Below are 20,663 nucleotides of genomic sequence, written 5' to 3' on the forward strand. Positions count from 1 at the left end.
CAGAGCAACCTCTGCTCTAGCCATGTAGAAAGACACGACCAAGAAACCAAGCATAGCTTTGGCCGTGCCTTATGGCACAGCCAAGCTATCTGGACAGAGCTAATTTGGCTCTTACTGTGCCAAATGTCATGGCTAGATGTCAGACACTAGATTGGGTTGTGCCCCTAGGCACGACCACCTCGTGCCGCACTTCTATATAAGGGGCACTTCATCTCCTTTGATGAGGAGGAAGTTCCAAGACAGGATGAGATTCTCTAGGTCAAATCCTTACATCCAGAGATATTATCTAGGTGATCCGAGGATATTCTACTGCTCCATCCTCATCAACACTCTAAGATCTTCATCCAAGAGCTTCACTTAACATCAAAGGATAAGTTTCTTCTTCCCTTCCTTAGGGTTTCCAAAATTTCTTTGGTTTTGATTCCTTGGTTTGTATTTCTTCCAATTATGGTGTAGATTTGTATTGTTCTAAAATGTAGAAAGTAATTGTAATGTATGGATGATGTAAAACTCTATGGAATTTCCAATTTTCTTGTTTGATGAAGCTTGTATGACACTTGTTCTATTTGATGAAATGCTAGCAAGTAGGCTTTCTCTATGAGCATAAATTTATATATCTAGATTATATTTCTATATGCGTAGATCTTACTTATATATAGGATACATTATTGTGTGTCTAGATATGAGCATGAACCTGAATTTTCATTGGATAGATGCATAAATTATTATCTCATTTAAGTGTATGTTCCGACATAGCTCAGCATAACTTTAGGATACTTGTTTAACGTTGAGTATCTAAGGTAACTATCCTTCTATATGAAACATAACTTTCTTAGGTAGAATAATTTTATGTATGGATGAATCTATCACTTGACCTAATGGGCTTTCCCTAATCGTATGTTATGTAGGACTGTTGGCGGCTAGCTAGAAGGGGGGTTGAATAGCCTGCAAAATGAAAGAACGCCCTTCTCGAACTCTTAAGCTAACACTTGCATAAAAGTAATAGTAGAAAGTAAATAAATAAAAAAATGAGGCACACCAGGATTGACTTGGTTACAATCGGGGAGGTTGTTAATCCAAGGAAGATGATCGTACTTAAAAAAACTCCTTCAGGCGGAGAAGCCCCGTACAATGATGAAGCACAAAGGAAAGAAGCTAAACTACAACTGAAAGCGCACAAGTGTTGGAATTACAATTTCTGAGTTGTTGACAAAGCTTCTGGACCAAGGCTATATTTATAGCCTTGGTCGGGGCGCCCTGAGGGTTCTGGGTACTCTGGGAGGGATAAAACTTTATCCCCCAATGTCCAGATCGCGTTTGATGCGATCTGGTCAACCTTTCAGGTTCGGGCGCCTGGAAGGGTTCCGGCCGCCCCGGACCCCGAAGTCAACTCTAGTTGACTTTTTCGGTTCGGGTCCTCTGCTCGTCTCGGTTCGAGTCTTCTACTCCGGATCCGCTCGCTTGGGTGATCTCTGCCATCCGGAAAAGGGCTCACCTGAACCCAAGTTCCGGTCTTCTCGAGCAGGCTTCCGCTCCGGCTTCTCGTCCCTCGGAATCGCCGCGTGTTTCCTTCTCATCCGCCAGCGTACTCATCCACAGTCTTCGTCCCTCGGTTGCACCCCGTGCCGACCTTCTCGCTAGCTACGTCTCTTGCTCCCCGAGCAGTCTTCCGCTCTGGCTTCTCGTCCCTCGGAACCACCGCACACTTCCTTCTCATCCGCCGGTGTACTCTTCCGCAGCGCCTCGTACCTTGGATGCACCGCGTGTCATCCTTCTCGCTAGATGCATCTTCCACTCGACTACCTGTGCTCCTAAGTTCCTGCACACTTAGACACAAGGTTAGAAACACACAGTACCTAACTTAACTTGTTGATCACACCAAAACAACCTTGGGTTCCAACATGTTATACAAGTTACCTATGTAATCTAGAGACATAAATCCGGGGGAGGCCTTGTGACAGAGGGCAGTATTCGATAGTAATTTGTAGAGAACTAGGATTGGGCAAATTTGTAGTACAAGATTTGTTGGAGTAATCTGGGTACCCTAGGCTTTGATGTCTGAGCAAAGGATTAAGTTAGGTTTATTATTATATTTGATATACATTGTGAGTGTGCAGGATACAGGTGCAACAAGGAGAGTCCAAGTGTGATCTTGGCAAAGGAGGAAAGTCCAAGGGTGAGTCTCGTAAGTCCAAGTGTGACTTAACAATGGATGAAGTCCCGGAGGTGTGACCTCTTAGAAAAGGAAGATCCAATAACAATGATAAGGCTGATGGAAGGTCCAGAGGGCAAGGCATGAAGGATGGGGAGGTATCCGAGGGGCGCGAGGCTGATGGAGGAGACTAGAAGACTAGGTCTAGGTTGTGCGAGCAAGGATGAGTGTACAAGAGACTATACTCAGGGTAAAATTTTAGGTACTATAGCATTACTATAGAGATACTGTAGCATTATTGTAGTGTTACTATATCTGTTGACTAATGTTTTTAGCAATCGACTGATAGTCGACCGTTAACTTGTAATGGTTAAATTTTACTTAGGACCAGTCGACTAGTGGTTGTACCAGTCGACTAGTGTCGGGAAAATAGCTTGATGTTTTCCTCCCGAGCTCTATTTAATAGATCTTCGGGTGCTTGGGCATTGCTAACGAAGTTAGTGGTGGTTAACCCTAATTAGAGTCTACAAGTGCTCAAGTAATCTAATGTGGTCTTGTGAGAGTTGTGGTGAGGTTTCTCCACCCACAAGGAGCTACGTGAGCTAGCCGGAGTTTGCTGGAGATTGATGCATCGACGAATTGAGGTTTTGTCTATATTACGGACATACCGTGGAGTAGGAGCCCTAATCTCTGAACCACATTAAATAAGTGTGTATTAGTTTGTTTTCTTGTTTATTGTCTTCTTTCTTATGGTTTGTTAGTATTTTTCTTTTTGCTGCGACTAACAATTATAGGAAGCTATTCATCCCCCCTCTAGCGAGCGTCAAGGTCCTAACAACATTCACCATTACAATGAAATCGATGGCCTAGAACACCTTTTGAATTAAGGGCTTCCTCAATTATCTTTCTCTTATTTTCACAACTTAGTTGAAAATCTCAAATCAAACGATTATCGATTCTGTCTAGCTAAATTCAAAGTGTAAAACCAACTAGCATTTGATTCTTAGTTCTCATGGGATCGACTTATATAAATTTTATTACTTGACAATGCCCGTGTGCTTGCAGGAACACATCATCCATTCTTAATGGAATGTAAAGAGAAAGGCAAAGAGAAAAACTCTTTATTTCAACTACAAGAGGATTCGGAGGTTGAGAGATGCTCAACATCGAGGAAGGAATTTAAGAAGCATCCACCTCAAAGATTGAGGAGGAGAGATCATTAACATTGGGGCAACAAGAAGCCTTATCATCTTGGGAAAATGAGAAAGAAGACAGTGCCACGTCCACAAGTCAACAAAGTACAAATTGTGAAGGTATATCAATTTCAAGTTACATTATATGCTTTGAGTGTAGGGAAAATAGCACTATAAGAGCAAGTGTCCCAAATTAGTGAAGAAGAAGGCTCAAATGACTCTCAAGTTATGGAGAAGACAAAAGAGGTTAGCCTCATGACACACTAGGGCAAGGAGCACATTGTATACTTTTCTTATAATCAACAAGGACATTATCAAAGTTAATGTCCAAAGGGGAGAAATTCGACCAAGAAGAGAGGAGGTACCTCAAATTGTTACAAATCATAGTCTTAATGATAGTTTAAAATCATAGTTTAAAATTAAGAAGAGAGGAGGTAGCTCCTTGCCACAGACAGCTTCCGCCTTGCACCCGAGGAGCCTCCAAGCTCCATGGGGGCGCCTCGGATACTGTTCATCCGAGGTGTACTTGCTCTTTTGTTCCTACAAAATGTATTACTCCCAAACATATACCCTGCAAAATAAAGTTAGCACATAATAATCATAGTAAATAAAATATTGACAGTCTCCAGACTGTCCGGGTCTGACTTCGAATTTCCTACCGGAAACTCTAGGTCAACCCGACGTCTACTGTTCCCTCTACGGGGAGCGCGTCCTCACCTACTCCACTCAGGAGAGTTACCTATTGCTAGTGCGATCCTTCAGATCGACTGCACTTTTGCTCAGCGCTCGATGCTTCCAGACTTTCTGCTGGATGCCCACTCCCCGACCCGTCCAGCCTTCCACCTGGTTCGCGACACCAGGACTTTCCACCTAGGGTTACCACCCCCTAGGACTTTTGCCTGAAGCCCTCGACCCGCCAAGACTTTCCGCATAGGGTTACCACCCCCTATGACCTAGGGTTACCACCCCCTAAGGTTTTCCTCCACCTAGGGTTACCGCCCCTTAGGACCTAAGGTTGCCGCCCCTTAGGGTTTTTCTCCACCTAGGGTTACCACCCCCTAGGACCTAAGGTTACCACCCCTTAGGATTTTCACCTGCCTAACCGCAGTTAGGACTTTCCTGAAACCTCATTTAAGCACATTAGATAACAAGGAATCCTAACTTTGAATCCCTTTGTCATTATCAAAACTTGGGTCCGATCGTTGGATGCTTCCCACACCAACACAAGGAACCACGAGTTAATTGTACTTAATTATGTCATGATAAAGAGTATGCTAGAAATCATTTTTATCATTTTAATACTATTTATCATGAAAATAAAAAGTATAAAAAATTTAAGGACAATTACAAGTCATTTCATGTTAGGACTACCATACCTAAAGATAGAAAACTAGGTAACAATTTAGACAACAACTCTAAGGATGTTAGATATATGCCTAGAAATAAAACTATCCAAGGAAATTAAAAACAAAATCCAAATTTAAGGATTTAAGGATAGAAAATCAAGTCTTGAGGTCAAGACTTAATAAATTGGAAAAGACCCTTAAAAGAATAGAAAACGTCTTTAAGGGATCAAATGGACATAATCTAAGGATAGATAGTCAAGAGTCATTCAATGAAGAGAGGTTCGAGATACAAACCAAAAACTAAGGAGAATGTGCCCTCATACTATAGAGTTCCATATAGCTATGGAACTAACTCTAGGTATAATAGTCAAGTCAAGAACAATGAAAGTTATTCCTAGAGGTAACCTTGAGAAGACTAGTATGACTAAAGCTTTTGAGAAGACTAAGAAAGTCATTAGAAAGGTATCAAGGGAAGTTATCCCAAATGAATACCTAGAAGTCCCAAGGAGCACCAATAGATTTTAGGTTCCTAAGAGTGTGTTCTCTATACTCTAGATGAATTTAGAGTATGTCAACTCTAATTGGAAGAATAGGTAACCCAATCATGGTAAAGTTGGCACTTTGGGGGCATTTTCAAGACATTGTTGTACCTTAAAAATAGAAAGTTAATTTTTAATCTTTAGAAGAGTGAGAATGTGCCAATAAAATATTAAGAATTGAGCTTAATTAAATTAGCACAATTAGGATAGAAGTTAAAGAAATGTCAAGTTGAGATTTTGACAATTTTATACAGGGATAAGGGCAAAATTAAGTTTATTTTTAAATTTAGCGATTAGTTGTAAGACTTAGATAGATAATTTAGGTATTTATTTTATGCTAAAATTGTCATGATTATATACCCAATAACATGTCATGACATCATATTTTGCATTCATATCCATATGAAAAACATCATATGTCATGTCATACATACATCATTTAGATATGATAGATTTCTTTTTAGAAATATGTATTTGATGTATGTCATAATTATTCTCATGCATTAATTTTTTAAATTCCTTATAATTAAGGGCAATGACATCAATTGGCATCCTAGGTTGGATAATCAAAGTTTAAATGCCTAGTTAAAAATGTATGATCCCTTAGTTTTAGGTAAAACCCATTCACAAAGGCTATAGGTTTGACTTATATGTATTTTTGGGACACAATTGATACAAGTGAGATGATAGGAAGATGAGAAAAGCTCAGGATGTTGATTTAATATATATTTTTAAAGTTTTAATATCATCAAAATAATAGATTACGTGAAGTCCAATCATGGGGAAAATAAGTGTACAAGTTACGTAAATTTAGCTCAAAGATTATGGTTAGAAATTTATTTTTGAAAAATCTTTTCAAAAACATTTTGGCAAACTTTGGTAAAGTTTATCTTTTGATAGGAGTCACCATTGATTAGTTGGATACAAAGTAGAGTGACATATTAAAGTTTTCAATAATTTATAATTTTGTATCAATATTTGAAAATGAGAGTTATTTTCATAAAAAAAAATATTTTTCCCTGCTGTACATGACATATATAATATTTACATGAAATTTCATGATATTTGGAAAATCATACAATTATTTAGAAGTTTATAAAATTCTATTTGAAATTGAATTCAGAAAAATTAGAAACTCCAATTGATCAAGTGATCGATTAGGATAGGCTTTAATCAACCAATCAATCATTTGAAGTGTTTTTTTCATGAGCATAGAAGTTCACAAAATTGATCAGCCAATCCATTGAGACATGTTGGAATCGATTAAGATGGTTGTAATCAATTTCAACCTAACTTTAATCAATTAAGACATGACAGAATTGATTGGTAGTTGAAACCAATCAATTAGAAAGGCTATTTTTAGTTTAAGTGGTTTGATTTCAGTTTATTAAGTCATGTTTAGTCAAACTAACCATCCCTAACCCTCTGAAATACTTGTATAAGTATATTAGGGTAATTTTTTATTAAAATAAGAAAGAAATGATTAAAAGACACTAATTTGGAGTTTCCAAGGTGGTTTAGTTTCAAAGTTCAATTTTAGGTTTCCCAAAGGTTTATAAACTCTAAATCATTGTTGGTGCTATGTAGAAGTCTGGAGAATATTTTGAGGAGGAGATTCTCCTTAAAAGTATGATTTTACTTTTATGATAAGGATGAAGAGACAATAAAAGGTAGGGAACCTTCATTGTAATAAATGCTCTAGGTTGAGCATTGAAGACAATGAAAGATTGAAAATTTTCATTGTGATGGATGTATGCTCAAATTTGAGCATAGGGTACAATGAAAGGTATGAAACTTTCATCGAGTTCTTTTGACTAAATAGATTCTCGGGGAGAGTTTTTGATGTGTGTCAAATGGGAGGAAAATGTAGGTTTAAGTTAGAAACTCTCATTCATGCTTTGACATAGGATGAAGTTGGGCTAATGGTTTAGCCTAACTTAAACATATTGTCAAAGATCAAAAAAAAATGGAGAGATTGTTAGGAGATTGTTGGTGCAATCATCCTCGGGTCAAGATTGACTAAGTTGACTAAGCTCGAGAGGATTCGAGCTTGAATTTCGATATTTAGACAATATGTGAGAAGAGGTCAAGTAGGTCAAGGTTGACCAAATACTTGATAATATGTGATAGAGAAGTCAAGTAGGTCATGAATGACCAGATGCTTGTAAGTCCTAACTACAATTAGGTAAAGAAAAGTCTAAGTGGGTCAAGGAAGACTGCACATTGGCTAAGGGAAGTCTTAACTATGATTAAGTAAAGGAAAGTCCAAGTGGGTCAAGAAGGGCCACACGTTGCTAAGTGGAAAGACTTAACTACAGTTAGGCAAAGGAAAATTTAAGTGGATCAAGGAGGACCGCACTTTGATAAAAGAAAAACCCTGACTATGGTTAGATAAGAGGAAAATCTAAGTGGGTCAAAGAAGACCGCACTTGGTGATCAGAAGTCTAACGGAAAGTTAGAAAAGAGAAAGTCCAAGTAAGTCAAAGGTTGACCAAACACTTAGCGATCATAAATCCAAGAAGGAGTTAGTATGAACTGAGAAAGTTCTGACATAGCAAACTTTCGAAGGTCATAACTTTTGACTTGAATATTAAAACGAGGTGATCTCAGATGATAAACGAATCTGATTTAGAGCTCTACACTTTTTACTACTTACCAATTGTTTAGGTAATCTATTGGTTCGTGAAACATAGTACAAAAGGCACATTAATTGATTGGTTAATCGATTAAGGTCAATCCAATTGATTGGTTGATTGATTGGGAGGTTCCTTGCGACAAATAGTGGATTATAAATTGATCAGGTGATTGATTAAGCCACTCAATCGATTAGGTAATTGATTAGGAGAAGAAATTCGTAACAAACAGTGAATTGATTGGTTGATTGATTGGGAGAAGTTTGTGAGCAAGCAATGGATTTCTGAATTGATCAAATGATCAATTGAAACCTTGAAATTGATTAGATAATCGATTGGGAGAAGCAGAAAAGAGCCGTTGCGAGATTTGGACGACTAGATTTGCTCGGATCTGATGTGACAATAGATGAGGGGTAAAGTCAATCGATTGTGAATCCTAATCGGCGAATATAAAGGTGTTCACAAAGATTCAAAAGCTTCTTCTCTACTACCCTCCGTCGGTTCTTGAAGCATTTTGGAGACAAGTGTTATTACACTTTCCAATCGTCAAAAGGCAATCGCAAGCAACAAAAGATCAAGAGTAAATATCCTTCATTGTTGTATTTATTGTATTGTTCTTGTTGCATTTCTTGTTGTATTTCTCTTTTTTTTTTATGAGGGTTCTTCGTCGTTTTCATAATGTACTATGAGTGAGAAGAGTGGACTTTTAGATTAGTCATAAGAAAATAAATACTAAATAAAATTAAAGGTGTTACTAATGCTTCAAGTTTTTCATGATAAATCATTATTAATAAAGCGATTGAAGCTTCCGAAGTATTCTAATAAATATTCTACTGGTAATAATTTATAACTACTGTAATATTCAAATTTGATCGAGGTAAGAAAGAGTAATTTAAGTAATTAAGAAAAAGTAGAGTGGAGTGTTTGTTTAATAATTAATACAAATAACATATTATTCTAATGATTTCAATAAAAGGGACAGTTTTTAATTTTTACCTTTTAAAATTTTTTTAAAAAAAAATTACTGCCAGAATTTCTAACCTTTTTCTTATTTGAAAGTGTATTTTCCAGCACTTAAATTTCTCTTGCTATCGCTGTACTTTCACACATAAGAAAACTCCCTCTTTTTCCTGTTTTTTCTTAATATATTTCTTAAGATTGCTTAATTATCACTTTCAAAATATAAATGGACCAAGTAAAATTAAAACTTTAAGATATAAATTTTCATCCGTACATAATCATTATTAACAATTTTACTAACAATATTTAATAACAATGGTTTAATATTTGTTGTGGTTAAATTTTTATTTCTTTAGAGATTTTTGGATAAAATAATTAATGGGAGACTTTAGATATAAAAAATAAACTAATATGATATAAAAAAATAAATAATATAGGATTTTATAATATTTTTTGTATAAAACATTAACTAAAAAGTTAGAAATTTAAGCAAAATAGCTAGAAGTTTGATGTGTTTTTAGTATATATTTGTCATTCTTATATTTTATTTGAAAATGATCTTCGTACTTCTTCATACTAAGTCAAGTAGGAGTAACTATTTGTAATAACTATTAAAATCGATAAGAGCATTACAACAATAAATGATGATTAAGTTATTGTACAACACTTCGCATTTTTATGGAATCTTATTGGGAGGAATTTAACCTTAAAAATATCATAATAGAGATAATTATTAGAATACCAAAAGAAAAAAAATATACTTCTTCACTAAAGAAAACATTCCTAAGTAATCTCTTGCCAGCTCTAGCAGAACTATTTTAGTATCCACTAGACCGTAATAGAAATCTAATTTTAATTTTGAGTTTGAAACACTTGTTGTTTGTAGAAAAGACAAAGTGATATCATAAATTTTCTTTCCTTATAACAAGAACAATGCTCACTTTTTTTACAATAAGAATGAGTTCCTCGTAGAATATATCCCCCTCAAAGGAAGCCTTAGAATGTGCCACTAGCCACTTGATGATGCCAACCAAAGACCTCATGATTCACTATTCATTCACCTAAGGAATTTGTCACGTTCAATGTTCCTTCGTATTGTAATAAAGCTTCTCGTCTCGTGTTTTGTGATGAGACTCCCCCACCATCATCTTGATACAAGAGCATCCATATCAATTTCTCTATTACTATATCTAAAATTTAAGACAAATGACTTATTTTATTAAATTTAGACAATCACTTTTCACTACGCACTACATTAACTATCCTAAAATTTTCATCATTCTTAATTTTTTATTATTTTTTCACTTTTTTCTATTTTTTATTATTATATTTATGGAATGAGTGGAAGGAGAGAGATTGAAAAGATTGAGTAAAAGGAGAGAGATTAAAAAGAAATATTATTTTATTTTTAGGGTAGTAATTTCATTCTCTAAATTTAGAGAATCACTATTCATTAAATTTAAATTTAAAAAATGGATAGGGTAGCTGATGCAAAGATTTTTTTAATTACCCTATCCAAAAGTTAAAGATAAAATTTTGAATATGGTAACTGATATAGATACTCTAAGTACATAATTAATTCATTTAAGAGTTGATTGACTATAAACATTTTCTCATTCCAAATGAACCTCCGGTTAAACTCATAACAATAATTCCCCCCTCCTCCACACACACACACTAACACATATGCACACACTCAACTCCTTCCCGTCTTTGATTTCTTATTCTCTCTGTTATTGACACTAAGTGGTCATCATCTTTGATTTCTTATTCTCTTGCCCAATAAGAGTGCATGCATGTTACATAATAATGTGAATATCAATTGCTATATATATTCCATGACATCTCATTGGGGTAGGTAACTTTCCTACTCATCAGATCTCATTAATTAGGATATAAATTAGGCTAGCTTTCCTACTGAATGGATGAGTTCTTTATAGGTCTCATGGTGAAAGCCCTAGCTAGCATGGGCCACCATCCACTCCATGGCGCTTGCCATAATCCTACTACCATCAATGGCTTCGGCATTAGGACTAGAGGAGCTCCATCATGAGGAATATATATAGAAGAATGAAATCCTATAGATTATGTATCTTTGGCTCAATAAACTTTACTTTGTCCGTATAGAGATCAACTATGTTCAAGAACTAAATATGAAACACACCTTTTCCTCCGTAAGGATGAAAATCGTACCAAACCAAACCAATAATATGACTATGATCGAATGCGTGAAGCATGTGGTGAACTTAGTAAGTCCATGTCAATACTGAGGTGTCAAGTGCCCCATGATAAGCTACTCCTCACCAAACTAATAATAAGGTCATGTTGTCATGTCGATAAATGAGAGGTGCTAAGTGTCCCATAAGTGCAGTCAGCTATGCTCAAGATATAATGAAACACTACACTTTCCTTCTTCACATTTTTTTTTTGATAATCCAAATATCCAGCACAAATTTCCTTCTTCACGATGAACATCTTATTTGATAATCCAAATCAATAATGTGACTTTGAATGTGTGGGGGACATGGTAAACTTAATAAGATCATGTCGATATTGATGTGTCAAATGCCTCAAAATATGACACTCCCCACCCTCACACTCACAAAACCCCCTCCCTCTAATTCCTTAATTTCCCTATCTAACACATTCTCCCACTCATTGTAAATTTTATTCTACTATTGAGATCTATGTGTTGTAGTTTTCTAAATCTCAAATGCTTGAACACTACCTATAATTATGACTCCTTGTTTCTAAGGAGAGTTATTTATTAATCTTCCTATCTCTTTTGTGATATGTTTATCATGCCCATTGTCGATTAAGGGTTAGACTGCTTAGTATTGAGCATTATCCTCTATTTTTGTTGACACTTTTTCCTTTTGGTTTTGCCCTACAACTTGATGGGCTCCTCAGCTAACTTGCATCTTTTTGAATCCCTAGTGGTGTCGTTTGTCTCTTTGTAATTTTAAAGGAACTCGTATTACGTAGATTGTTATTGTAGTCATGCTCTACGAATCAATAGTGGACCAAAGATAGTGTGGCTTGACATGTGAGTTGTTGCGATGTCCCATTTTGGGGTAGAATCTTTAGAGGTTATATCGGCCGTCATGTGTTTTGATGTTGTTCCATCTAACTATCATCTTCTCCCCCTTGTGGTGCCTTTAGTATTGAAGAAAAATTGTCCTAACTTCATTTCACACTTCCCCCGTCTTCTCCTTCCCTGCTTATGCACTCAAACTTTAATTATTAATGAGGGTAAACGGCAACTTAATTATTGGTCCCCTCAATAATCTACCGATATGATTACTAAAAACATGTATCAGTTATATTGCAAGAATCCTCCATGAAGCAATGTTTTAAAATTTAAATTAAAAGGATTTCAATGGCAGCGTCTCTACAATGGTTATTTTTTATTTTACTAATATATATTATTATTTTATCCTAGATAATTAACGTCCTTCTTTGTCATTAAACTTGATCATTGTCCTTATGAAAGTTGCATATTTTAGAACCTAGACAACAAATTGCCCAACTTCATCCCTTCTTAACATCATTTTTTTGAACCTTCTCTTCGCGAACCTTAATTTTTGCATTACGCCAAACTGAAGGACAAACTTCAAAGGCATTCATGAAGATTAGGCACTGGTACGTTGAAGTGAAATTCTGAAACTCCTAAGCGATGAACAACATTCACTGAGGCTGTTTCCCATCAATCTCTATGACAACTACTGATCAATGAAGTTTATATTGCAACTTGTAAAACACTTTAATTACCTTTTAGTTTTTTGTTTTGGTTTTGAAGTAATGGTTCCTTGTAAGTGGCATCTGTTAGAAAACTACTGCCTTTGTGATTCATGGTGTAGAAAGAATGAAAGAAGTCAGTTTTTTTTTCTTTCAGTATGGAGACAAATTCCAAAGAAAGGAAAGGAAAGGAATTGTTCTTGGACCACCATCTTTTTAATGGAGCACATTGGCACATGCACACGGCCCTCCATGTTCTTTGGCAACAAGAGCTTTCCATCATTTTCCTATCAAACAGTACTCTTTAGCCACCATGCCATTCATTGTCTATCCTAATTTATCATTCTTTTTTTCTTGACGTAAGATATCCAATTTACACCTAATAATTTAGGAATGATCTATTTGATCCTATAAAAATTTTCCACTAACTATTAAGGTAAATCAAAAAACGCTCATAATAAGCGGCCCATCAATCTAACGTTCTTAGATCCGCCGTCTATTAAAAAAAATTCATCTATTAATTTGTCAAATGTAAAACTCGATTTTTAGATTTATGAGAAACTAAGAAAATGTTCCGCCGCTATACCATTACTTTGGGCGTAATTTGTCCTCTCTTCTTGTTCTAACTCTAGTTGTTTTTTTTTTTTTCAAAAATCCCCTTTATTATCATTTTTTTCAAAAGATTCTCTTTTCAAATTAATACTTTAGTTATACTTTCCAGTAGGATGTGTTAAAATAAATTATTTAAATTAATTAAAATTATTATATAGAGATTATTGTTATATCAAAATTTTTTTAACAACTAATCATCAAAATTATTTAAACATGATTAAAATCACTTTACCTTAGTTTGAGATTCTTAAAATTATTGCAGCAACTATGTGATACAATTTTGATTAATTTTAGATATTTTTGACTAAATTGATGATAAATAATATTTTAATATAATAATATAAGTAGTAATTTTATTCAATGTTGTAGTAGCTACTTTTAACACCTATTTGATTTGTGCTCAATTTTTTTTTTTTTTTTACTTTAAATTTGTGGTCCATTATACGCATATCAAACACCAAGGAAGCAACTTTTGATCAAATCAAAGAAACCTTACAACAAACAAAATTTAAAGATGTCAAGAGAACACTATCTATGTATACAAAAGCATTGAATGAGAGTAGATTTAGGTAGTTGTCCATTTTCTAAGTTTAGCTCAACAAACAAATAAACAAACCAACCACTGTAATGATCCACTAGAATGCTAGTAATAAAAGCATTGAATGGGAGTGAATTTTGACAGATTGTATCAAGTTTAAAAGTTTAGGTCCCACTAGAATTCTAGTAATAAAAGAGACTATCGAATATCCAAATCGGTAGAAATGTAACCGCTAACAATCTACTAAAATTTAATAAAGATCGAACGAAAATTAGGTCTCTAATCTATTGGGCTGATTGGGGTTGTGAAATTGGCTTGTTGGGCTCTTTTTATATGGGCTTTCTGAGCCTTTGTGATTTTATTAATATATTGAATTAAAAATAAAAAGAAAAGTTATAAATTATACAATTTTTAAAACTTTTTGAGATTTCTTGTGAATATCTCTTTTATGTATTAATTATTATTTCAAATATTAATAATTGTTCATGATTTAATTCTTTCATATTTATCTGAGATGAATTGATGAAATACTAAGGATAAATATAATCACTTTGACGTGAACATGAAATCCTAACTACTGAACAGAACCTCAGCCTCGGACATGATACTCTAGACTTTTATCTCAACTCGATATTTTTTAAAAGAACAATCTACTTGGTGGAATAAATTTTAATTATGTTAAATTATTATTATTGTTGCATGTTAAAATATTATTGTTGGATCACCATGTTATTTCATTCAAATAACTTATTCAATAGAGAAAAAAGGCTAAATTGATTTTCCATATTTTGCCTACTTTTTATTTTACAAATTACTCGTTGCATTATTTTTTTAAATGGATAAATGGGTGGATTGAGTAGAGTGGGATACCAAATTTATCTATTTTTTTTTTACTATAGATATAAAATATTTGATATATATAAATTATACTATACCAAATTTTTTATATTGTTAAATTTTATACCATTTAGTATAAAATTTTAAAATTTTTAATATAAATGATATAATATTGAAAATTTTAATACGTATTAGACAATACCAAAATTTTTAATATACCATTAAATTAATATAATTTAATATATTTGGATATGATATCTACAGTATGTTAAATTTTAATATTTTTTCTTACCTTAGGGTGTACGTAGTCATAGATCTCTTAAAGAGATTTATGCTCTGCCATATCATTATCACATCAAAAATTAAAAATCTTACTTCTTTTAAAAATTATTCTCTATTATCATAAAACGAGAGTATATCTCCTGGACCACTTTTTTGTGGTCTAGGAGATGTGCCACTTGTATTTACGGCCGGATCGTAGCCGCGATCCGGTCGTAATTGGTTGTGATTCCTTCCTGGGTTCATCGTCCCCATCAGATTATAGCTTTTGTTCGGAGCGGGCGGTCGAAGCCGCCTGAAGGCCTCCGGTGCAGGGGCGGATTTACCTAATGACCCGAGGGGGCCACGGCCCCTCCAAAATTTTTAAATAATATTATTTTTATATTAATTTTTTAAAAATAATTTAGTATATATATTATTTGGCCCCTTTAAAAAGCAATATATATTATTGGCCTAATGGTATGTATAATTTTTTTCAAACGCACCTCTCAAGTTCGAATCCTTAGAGGACTATTTTTTTTCATATTTCAATTAAATATATATTATTCATGAAAATTAGGAAGGATTATTATTATATAATATATTTAATAATTATTTTAATTTCGTCACTTGATATATGGTCTCCCCAAACTTAAAATCCTAGATCCGCCTCTGCTCCGGTGGTGGATAAGTGACCAGGTTACTAGGCGCCGAGCTAGGGCGGCCTCTGACCGCCCGTTCCGAACAAAAACTATAACCTGGTGGGGGCGGTGAACTCAAAAAGGGATCGCAACTAATTGCGATCGGATCGCTACCACGATCCGATCGTAAATACAAGTGACACATCCCCTGGACCACAAAAAGTGATCTAGGAGATCTTGCCTTTCATAAAACCTCTTTCTTTTAAAAACTCCACTTCTTTTAAAATTCTCTCTCCACTATTTTTTTTATAAACATGGTCCCAAGATTTTGATACAGGTTTATAAAAAAAACTATAAACCCTACCTATACCTATACAATGGGGTAGAGATTTATATTGAGAGATTTATAACATAAATTACATCCTATACACCTCATGCCCTTAGATGGGAGATTATTGTTCATTTGTTTTCATTTTATAATAAAATTAGGGTAAAATAAAAAAAAACATCATTTTTTTCATTATGATTAAAAGAATACATTATGCTTAAAAAATATTAAAATAATGACTCATCTTAAATATTATCCTCAAATTACTTTGGTAGCATATTTGATTAAAACTGCTAGTAATAAATAAATTTTAATTAAGTTGGAATAATCTTAATTAATATTTGAATAATTTTAGTCAAAATTAATAATACTAATCTCGCTAAGTCAGTCGGTCATGGCTATGTGACGCACTCTTACGAAAACTTGAACCGACTAGATAGGTAGATTGATTATTATGCATCCAACATTAATTTTGAGAAGATCATTAGGATAAATCAAAAAATATTGATAACATATGATTTATCAATCTAATATTTTTATCAATTATTCAATAAAAAAATTATTTATTAATTTATTAAAACTGACATTCAATCTTTAAATATTAATAAAATTAGACTCAATTTTTAAATATTTACAAAATAAGAATAGTTTATAGCTACACCATTAAGGACAAAAAAAAAGAAAATCAAAGAGTTCCTTGAGCTCTTCAAGCCGATCTTCTCAATGTCCTCCCTCTCAGCACTCCAAGCTCCTTGCTTTTCTTATGCCAAGCTTGATCGTAGAAAAAAAAAATAGAAAAATATTGGTACAATCCACCCCTAATTAAAGTTAACCAAGTTGATCAAATTCGAATTACCTTGAATTGAGATTCCAATATTTGATTAATATATTAGTTGGTCAAATGAAACATTAAATAAGTCAAAATTTATTGAATACTTGACCGCCGATCAATATATTAAGTTAGTTTAGTGAAAAGTTAAGTAGGCTAAAATTGATTGAATACTTGATAAGATATAAAAAGTTTAAGTGGGTCACAGTTGACCAAACCCTTAGCAATCGGAAGTTCAACATAGAGCTGACACAAGATTAAAAGTCTAAGTGGATCATGGTTGACCAAACACTTTGTGATCTGAAGTCTAATAAATGGTTGGTAAAGGAAAAGTCCAAATGGATTACGATTGACCAAATACTTGGTAGTTGGAAGTTCAACAAGGAATTGATATGAAACGTAAAGTATACTAGACAACTATAAAGTCTTTGCATGTCAATGTTAATAGGATGCTAGACAACAATAAAATTCCAATAGATCAAAATTGATCGTATGCTAAGCAACTGAAGTCCCTGTTGGATCGAAAGCACTGAGGGGGGGGGAGGTGAATAACGCTCATAGCTTTTTCATACTTTTTCATGTAAAACTATCGAGACAATTGTGCAATGGAAATAAGAAAGAAAGACAAAGAACATATAGGAACGTAAGTTTTTTTACTTGGTTCAGAATCTGTGACAACTTCTACTTCAAAGCCTATACGTAAGAATGTTTTCGTTGGACAATCACTAATCAATCAAGTCGTTACAAAAACAATTCGAATTTAAGTAAAAGTAACAAAAAGAATAAAAGATACTGACAACTTAGAAGAAAAGATCTTGAACGTAGTCATCGTCAAAGCAGCGTTTGGGCATTGTAAAGTCATTTTCTGAGCCGTGCGAAAGAGAGAAACTTCTTGGAATTGATGTGTTGAAGGGGTTGGTGCATTTGACATCAATGATCAAATCTAATTTTTGATATTGATGTGTTGAAGGGGTTGGTGCATTTGCCATCAATGGTCAAATCTAATTTTTGATAAATAACAAGTGGATTAAAGTTAGATATATTGTGATCTAACTTTTTCTAACGAGTGTGCAAAGCTTGACTAGTCTGATACCAGACTAAAATCCAGCTAGGTTTAGAGGACCTGATAGCTGGTGTAGAAGTCCAGATAGATCAAGAAGTAATCTGATATCTGGTGGAAAGTCTGGCTAGGTCCGCAAGACCTGACAGTTGTCTAAAGTCCAGTTAGGTCTGCAAACCTGACAACTGACGAGAATACCTGGTGGATCAAAAGGAGTAAAGTGATTCTGCATGGTAAGTACAGTGTCACTAGAGGAGAGTGCTCTAGTCAGGATGAGTCCATTTGAAGACTTTAGGTGCAGTTCCAATTTAGGTCCATTTCAGAAACCTAAATTGAGACCTTGACTAGATTCTGGTTTCGGAGAGATAAGATCTAATCACTAAACTGCTTATTTTTATTATACTAACTTTGTCTTGTAGGATATACTATGTTTTGTCGGACTAATACATTTTGCAGGGCGAAAGGAGCATAAAATACCTCGGGTGAACAGTACCCTAGGCGCCTTCCATGTGAAGGAAGGCACCTTGAGCAGGGCTATGGAAGGCACCTTCGAGAGCTTGAAAGGCGCCTTCAGTTGGATAATGCAGAAGACCTCGACTATGATAAGAGCTTGTTTTTGGGGAATAAGAGTTGGTATTGCAGGGACCTTCGATGGTGTTGAAGGTGCCTTCCATCCCCTTTAAAAGGGCTATTTGACCAAGGCTTTACACACAACTCTTCTACAAACGTCTACGCGTTCATTCAACGTTCTATCTGCTTCCGACACTACTACATCTGACTACCGCTGAGAAGTCATCAAACACCAAGCTTGATCCGTTAAAACTATAAGTGTTGGGTAACAAAGTTTTATTTTGTACTTAATTTTTACATAAAGGAAAGTGTAGCTTATTACATCTTTTCTATTCTTTTTATTGTACTTAATCCCCTCTTTCAGCGGTTTTGGAAGAGGTCTTTAGTGGATTACTCATCAAGAGATCCGCGAGACCTAGGTCTTGGAGTAAGAGTCACCAAATGCTTCGAACCAAGTAAAACCGACCGAGTTCATGTACTTGTGTTTTAGCTTTCTATTTTTGTGTTTAATTCCGTTACGTACTTTTGATTTCAAAAGAAAAAGATAAAGTTTTTAAAACCATGTGATTCACCCTCCTCTCATGTGTGTAACGATCCTACAAGTAGTATCAGAGTATTGTTAGCTTTGAATTGGTGCAACCACTAATCAAGGTGGGGGAATTATTCTAGTTTTTTTTTTTCAGATTTCAATTTTTCATATTGTATTTGAATTGGTAAAAATTATCACTTCAAATAATTTTCCTCATTCGATTTTTACTCGAAGGTGGTACAACACCACTCGAGTTTTCAATATTTTCTTCTTCTTTAAACTCTACTAATCTAAGACTTAGTCTTGGGACATTCTTTCTGATTTTTTTTGATATATTTGAAATGGCACAAATCAAAGGGTTCAGCACCACTTGCCCTCTCTCTTCAATGGAAATGACTTTCCGTATTGAAACAAGAGAATTGAGGTCTACCTAAAGACTGGCATCGAGTAGTGATTCACCATTCGATGAGGATGCAGGGCACTAGTAGATAAAGCACCTAAAGTAAAAGGGTTCAGCACCACTTGCCCTCTCTCTTCAATGGAAATGACTTTCCGTATTGAAACAAGAGAATTGAGGTCTACCTAAAGACTGGCATCGAGTAGTGATTCACCATTCGATGAGGATGCAGGGCACTAGTAGATAAAGCAACTAAAGTAACCCTCAACCCTAAAAGATGGAATCCAAAAGATGGAAATGAAGGTGGTGTATTTGCAGGTGACTGTTGTCGAGGGCCCCAGGGGGCATCGTCGTGGCTCGCTCCCTGGCTTCCTCCCAAATGTCTGCGAGCGGCCCGCGGATGAGGATTTTGTGCTCGGAGTGCGGGGTTGGGCGCTCAGCTCTAAGGTAATCCTCTGTTGGCAGGTGGAGGATCGTCGTCATGGATCGCCGATTGCTCAGGGCCAACTGGGAAAAAGCCACCGGACCGGAAGGTGGGGTCATGGGCGTGGGGTGGATACCGGAACGCAAAACCCTTTGTCGGGTTGGGGGCAGAAAGGCGACCGATTATACAGCGATGGTCTCTGGCGGCAGTTCAGCTAGGGACGGCGTCCGATCAGATGAAGTGGCCTCCGCTATTGCTGGGATGGTTGCAGGAGACAAAGTGCCTACTGGCTCGGCGACCCTCACAACCGAGGTGGCGAAACGGGAAGGTTGGTCCACTCGGCGCCTCTTGCGCCTAATAAGGGGCTCGCCATCGCTTGAAGATCCCGAGCCCTCGGTTCGGGCGGCAGGCTGCGACTCAGGGTGGGGAGTAGCTCTCTAGCAGCTTCGACGCTAGGCGTCCAGTAGGCAGTGCCCTCGCCCACAATGGGCGTCTCCCCGCTCTCGGTAAGCATACCTTCATGAGAGCCGATCGGCGTCAAACCTCGGCTCGCCAATTCCTTTTGCGGCAACCGCCTCAACCTCAGTGTCCTTAAACTTTTTTGAAGTCGGCCATCCGCGCTCGCATCATGACTTCAGCTGCAAGAGACAGAAAAGAAATCAGTTAGACTCAAAAGAAAGGATCAGATAATGGTGTACCTAAGCCGCTCGGGAGCTTGGTGCGGATCGGGCTCAGACCGAAAATGTACATGGCACCCTCCAGTAGAAGATTATGGATGTCATATCTTTGACCATCCATCAGGGACGCTGCATGCAGAGGGTCCGCTCGGCTCGTATGCTTCTTCAGGTCGGGTTAGGGTGGTAATCCGACCTGCCAGCGCGTCCGAAAGCTAGGCCGTTCGGGGAGTCGCATAAGGAAGAAATACTCCTTTCAATGTTTGTTGGAGGTTGGCATTTTGTCAAAAAAACACTAAGGCAACCCGAGATTGAAAAAGGAAAGTTCCTAGTTTGGACTGCTTGGGATAGTAAAGGTAGTGGAAATCTTGAGGGGTCAAAGGAATGTCGTGCAGCCGAAACAGC

This window comes from Zingiber officinale, chromosome 9A, assembly GCF_018446385.1.
Source record: "Zingiber officinale cultivar Zhangliang chromosome 9A, Zo_v1.1, whole genome shotgun sequence".
Classification (NCBI taxonomy): domain Eukaryota; kingdom Viridiplantae; phylum Streptophyta; class Magnoliopsida; order Zingiberales; family Zingiberaceae; genus Zingiber; species Zingiber officinale.